At 41.4% G+C, this 6,127-nt stretch overlaps 1 pseudogene; it reads left to right on the top strand.

Moving 5' to 3' along the window:
• The first annotated feature begins 5,316 nt into the window (after positions 1 to 5,316).
• On the top strand, positions 5,317 to 6,127 carry LOC113196375 (lathosterol oxidase pseudogene; annotated as a pseudogene).

Here is a 6,127-nt window from a genome sequence, read left to right as displayed (position 1 = left end):
TCTGGTCCCTCAGTCCCTCCGCCCCCTCCGCCACATTCTGCTCCCCCAATTCCCAAGACCTCTTGGCCATCCCTTGCACATCTCAATTCCCGTCCCTTCTTCTCGGCTCTTTCCCTACAAGTCTCTCAGCCCCCTTTCCACCTCTGCTGCCTCAACGCCAGTACCCTGCTCTCCAGCAAACCCCTCCTGGGCTCCTCTACGCTCCTCAGCTTCAGCACGGATCCATTCAATTCCTAAACCCATTTCCCGATCCCGTACCTTTTCAACTCTTATGACCCCTGCCGCCTTCCTTCTTACCCCTTTCTCCCCTTCCCGGCATCCGTACCCTTTCCCCGCTCACACATCAAATCTCGGCTCCTTATCGGCCTCCGTACACGGGCCTCAAGGTCTCTGTTTTGCATTCGCAGGCCCCTCGGGCTCTTTGAGACTCTTAAATCCCGTTGTTTCAGAGCAACTACAATATTCTCCAAGCGCCCTTCGCCGCGGCTGCGGTTTAAATTTCCTGCCGGCTCCGCCTCCCAGTGCAATAGCCTCAAATTTGCCCTACGGTGTCCCTGGGAGGACAATATTAATCGGGCCTATCCTTCCTTTCCCACTTCTACAACCACTTCGCCTTCTGCTCCAGGCTCTGAAGCTAGCTTTTCATAGCTCGCGGTTTCATTGGCTGGAGGACTTTGCGCCCTAATGGCCGGCAAGCTGGGATCTAATGGAAGCATTTTACTGATTCTTCACACTGCCTGGTTTGAAATTTCTAGGAGTTCGAATAATAAATAACAGAATAATCCTAAGATTTATAGACTTTTGCAGTTTACCTAAAAGTTTCATATACAGCATTTCGTCTTCCCACCTTTGTTCCCCTTCTTTTCTCCATTCTCTACCTGACAAAAAAACTAACAGGTTATCTCCATTTGCCATTTGTTGTTCAATAATGTAGTACCCACCTCCCCCACCCCCACCCGCTGCACTTTTTGGGAAGGATACTGGGGGTTGAACCCAGGGATGTTCTACCACTAACCTATATCCCCAGCCCTTCAGCCCTCTTTTTAATTTTATTTTTTTGGATAGCATCTCACCAAGTTGCTGAACTTGAACTTGTGATCCTCCTGCCTCAGGCTCCGGAGTTGCTGAGATTATAGGTGTGCGTCACCAGCCATGATTTTTTTCCAATTTATTTTTTAGTTTTAGGTGGACACAATATCTTTATTTTATTTTTATGAGGTGCTGAGGATCAAACCCAGTGCCCCAGGCATGCTAGGTGAGCACTCACCACTGAGTCACAACCCCAGCACACTTCCCGCCCCCCCCCCCGGATTTTTTAAATTTTTAAAATTACATTTTGATCCTCACCTCTCCACTTAAACCATGCATGTTCTGGTCCACTGAATTCCATCTTTCCAAATGCTATGGTCACACTTCTATCTTCATTGTGTCCAACTTCTAGAACATGGACTATTTCCTGCTTGAAATACTTTCTTCTCTTTGTTTTGATGATACAGCTTGATGATACAGCACTCCACTGGTTTTCACCTTACTTCAATCCTTTTCAAGCTCTCTTTGTTGGATTCAAAGCCACTGATCATCTATACTTGTTGGAGGAGTGCTCTAAAGCTTTGTCCTTTAGTCTTCTTCCTTATCTCCCTAGGAGATCTCCAATTGTATATGCTAATGTCCCCAGAATTTATGCCTCTAACTCTGATCTCTCCTCAGCTCCTTGATATAGAAGGCTCAATTCTTGTCTCCCTTGCCAAAACAGTAACAGGGACAAGGTTTTGAGAAAAAGTAAAATATTTAATTGATTTGCTAGCAAAGAAACATGGGACTCCTGTTCCAAAAGCTCCTGGTCAGGGGGAACACAGGACTTTAGAATAATACAGGGGCCTGTCATGGTGATGCATGCCAGCAGGCTGGGAGGCTAAGGCAGGAGGATCAAAGTCAGCCTCTGCAAAAGTGAGATACTAAGCAACTCAGTAAGACCCTGTCTCTACATAAAATACAAAATAGGGCTGGGGATGTGGCTCAGTAGTCTAGTGACCCTGAGTTCACTGGTACCCCTAAAAAAAGAATAATACAAGAGCTGGGATCCAAATATTAACAGTATATATGATTAATTAGTGTCCACTGGGTGTCCATGAGATGTTGCTACATTTCCCAGATTTGGATTCTTTATTCTTGTGGGTAGTGACAATCTTCTGTGTTGTGAAGGACACCGTAGCTTATCCTGGAACAGGAAGAATGTTAAGCTTGTTTCCCCTGCTGTCAGGAAAGGGATGAAGAAGAAGAAGAAGAAAGAAGAACAAAAAATGTCAGTTTTAAAATAAGCCACCAGAAGTCAAGCAAAAAGCTTTGTTCTCAAGGCACAAAGTGGACCCCTGATACACCAAGATATCCAGATGTACATATTCAGGAGTCTATGAAATAATTTAAAAATTTGGATGTCTAACAGGCACCTTATGCTTAACATCTTCAAAATTAAACACTTGTTTCATTCTCTTTAAAAAAAAAAAAAAAACAACTAATTTTTTCCCAGTCTTCATCTCAGTAAATGTCATTGTCATTCACCAAGTTGCTCAAACCAAACACCTAGAAGTTATCTTTCAGTACTTTCCCATAAGTTCATCCCTACTCCAGAAACAGATCCTACTAACTCTGACTCCTAAGTATATTTTGAATCAGACCAATGGTGCCACCCTAGTTTAAGGTACATTTCTTGCCTAAAGTACTGTCTAAAGTACTTCCTAACATTGCTTCCACTCTTGAGTAGCTTCCTGCTGTCTCCAGTATAATCCATTTTCCATTCAACAACCAGAATAATATTTTTCAAACATCATTGTAGTGGCAACCCCTCCTCCACAGGAAATCTTAATTAAGCTTCTCCAGAAATTTTCACCATAATTGATCTTAGGACTATCAGCAAAAGAATCTCTACAAAAGAGTTCAATGTAGTTAAACTTCTTATTTCCTGTTACTCTATCTTATTTAGCCACCGGTCTGAAAGATATCAGCACTCCAGCTGCTGAACACCTCTTTATTAATTTTTTCAAAAACATTTATAAATGTTGATGAACTATCATTATATAGATAGATAGATAGATAGTAAATGATAGTTCATCAACATTTATATATGTAAAACAATTTGTAAAGGTTTTCAAGGGAAGTGTGTCTGTGAATGCAGAGTGTGATAAGAAAAACAGATTCTTTTAACTAGGCCTCTGGCCTTGGGCCTGAGCTTCACAGATAAGTTTACATTTCAAAGATAGAGAAGAGATTACTAATTGGGCTCCCTGGTAACAGCTGGCAGGGGGAGGAAAGAAAGGGGAGAAGAAGCTGTCCCCTTCTCAGGTGTTTTCCTTGAAGGGTTAACTTGCCCAGATAGTGAAAGAAAAAGCTGCTTTTGTGTGAACTTCCGCAGACTGTGAACTTCTGGGCCCCCTCCCCTTACATGCTGGGTATAAAGTTCTGAAACAGTCTGAACTTGGGGTTTGGGGGCATTAATTGATTACAGCGAAAGCTATACCTTCTGAACCTAGCTGCAACCAAATAAAAGTGTTTCCTGCTATCTTCGGTGCCCTGCCTCCTCTGTCCTCTTCTACACCATGATAAATGTGTTTATAGCACATACACATGGTAGGTATCCCTTCCAGTGGGGTCCCTCCCTTTAGGAAAAGTACACATTCTAGCCCTGACAAACTATATTGTAGCCAAGTGAATTGCATTGACTCTTGGAAAAAGAAAAAACAAAACAAACAAATGACCGAAAAAACAAATTTTAAAAAACACAGGTGCTGGGATTGTGACTCAGTGGTAGAGTGCTTGCCTAGCATGTGTGAGGCACTGGGTTTGATTCTCAGCACCACATAAAAGTAAATAAATAAAACAAAGGTATTGTATAAAAAAAATTAAAAACACATTATTTCCCAGTAAATGCTTTAACCAGGCGCGGTGGCGCATACCTGTTATCCCAGCAGCTCAGGAGGCTGAGACAGAGGATCATGGGTTCAAAGCCAGCCTCAGCAAAAGTGAGGCATTAAGTAACTCAGTGCGACCTTGTCTCTAAACACAATACAAAATAGGGCTGGGGATGTGGCTCAGTGGTTGAGTGCCCCTGAGTTCAATCCCCAGTACCCCAAACAAACAAAAAACAAGTAAATGTTTTAAACTTTAAGAGCAAGGATGGTTGGCTGTGTTCCCTTTTCCACATTGACATAACTAGAAACATCCCAGCTAGAGGCTGTGAATGTCAAAACTTGTGTTCCTTAGTGAAGATGATATGGAACAGAACCCTGGGCAAATAAACCTTTATTGTCAACTATTGAAATTTTGGGACCATTTGTTACTATATCATAATCTAATTCAAGGTTCTCAAAGTGTAGTTCATGGTGCCTCTCCCCCAAGAAGTTTCAACCAGGTCAAAACTTTTTTCCCCCAGTATAGTCAAAACCTTTTTTCTCCAGTACTGGGGATTGAACGAGGGGTCTTTACCACTAAGCTACACCCCCAGTCTATTTTATATTTTATTTTGAGACAATGTCTCACTAAATTACCCAGGTTGGTCTTGAACTTGTCTTAGACTTCCAAGTCACTGAGATTACAGGTGTGTACTACCATGCCAGGCCAAAGTCAATTTTTTTTTTTTTTTTTTTTGGTACTGGGGATTGAATTCAGGAGCCCTTAACCACTGAGCCATATCCCCAGCCCGATTTTTATTTTATTTAGAGACAGGGTCTCACTGAGTTGCTTAGCACCTCGAAGTTGCTGAGGCTGGCTTTAAACTTGCAATTCTCCTGTCTCAGACTCCCAAGTGGCTGGTATTACAGGCTTGCACCACCGCACCCGGCGGGATTTTTTTTTTGTGTGTGTGTAGTTGTAGATGAACAAAATGCCTTTATTTTATTTATTTTTATGTGGTGCTAAGGATTGAACCCAGTGCCTCACACATGCTAGGCAAGTACTATACCACTGAGCCACAACCCCATCCTAAAACTAATTTTTACAGTACTACTGAAAAATTATTTTCCATGTTCACCCTCATTTCCTGATGAATGTTTGGTAGAATGTGCAGAAGCTGAAATGAGAATACAACTGTAGTCTGTTAAACCAGGTATTAAAGAGATTTGCAAAAAGGTAAAGCAATGCCCTTCTTTTTATTTTTATTTTGGAATGCAGGCCCATCCTGTCAACCTGGAAGAAGTGGTATAGGGAGCTACAGGAGACCCTTTCCAGGGTTAGCACTCAAACTAACTTGATGACAAATCCTGACTCTGAGTGACTGAGGTTCCTAATGTGTCTTGGGGAGCTGTTTTGCTTGCTGGGATTAAGATGGACCTTGTTGAAATGAAGAAGCTTTTGGATTTCCGCAGTCCCTCCAACTTGCAGCTCACTCAGCCTACTGTAATGATAAATTTCAAAACACCATGTGGAGGAGCTATTTGAATCTTTCTGTTACACTCTAATATTTTTAATAAACTTGGTACAACAACAACAATAACAACAAAAGATGGATCTTGTTCTCAGTGCTGCATATTATGTTTATTTTTTTAAATACTGTACATCTATCCAGCCACCTTGACAGAAGGTGACATCTTCGGGACTCCTGATTTCAATAAATCTTAGTGCTTATATCCTTTATTTCTTCTGTGCAAAATTGAGCTACTGTTTTGTATATGATCATTCACTGATGAATTATCCATAGTTTTAAAGAATCAAGTGTACTGAGAGATGAAGGTTATTGTTCAGTCAGTACCATGGGTAAGGATCCTCACCATTTCATTGTTCCTGCTGAAATTGAGAGGGGACAGTAATTTTATGGAAACATGGGACAGTTTACAAATAGCTGGTTTCAACTCACTGTTAGTATAATATCCTCCCTCTTTTTCACCAACATGTTGAATTGCTGAATTCACAGAAGCCTTCTACATAGACTTGTATAAAAGCACACAGGTAGTAGAACTCACCATATCTAGAAGATTCTCACTTCATTTGTATGCAAATACATCCCAGTGAAAGCTTCCCTTCAGAATCTACCTTACCACTCATTATTCTATCACACAAGGTGGTTTACTTGGGTTTGTACTTCTTGGTTAAAATCTTGACAATTTCCATTCATGATGGTGATTTTCAAGTTCCCTAG

The sequence above is a fragment of the Urocitellus parryii genome, chromosome 7 (genome assembly GCF_045843805.1).
Source record: "Urocitellus parryii isolate mUroPar1 chromosome 7, mUroPar1.hap1, whole genome shotgun sequence".
Taxonomy (NCBI): Eukaryota; Metazoa; Chordata; class Mammalia; order Rodentia; family Sciuridae; genus Urocitellus; species Urocitellus parryii.
This window is presented reverse-complemented; position numbering and strand designations above follow the sequence as displayed.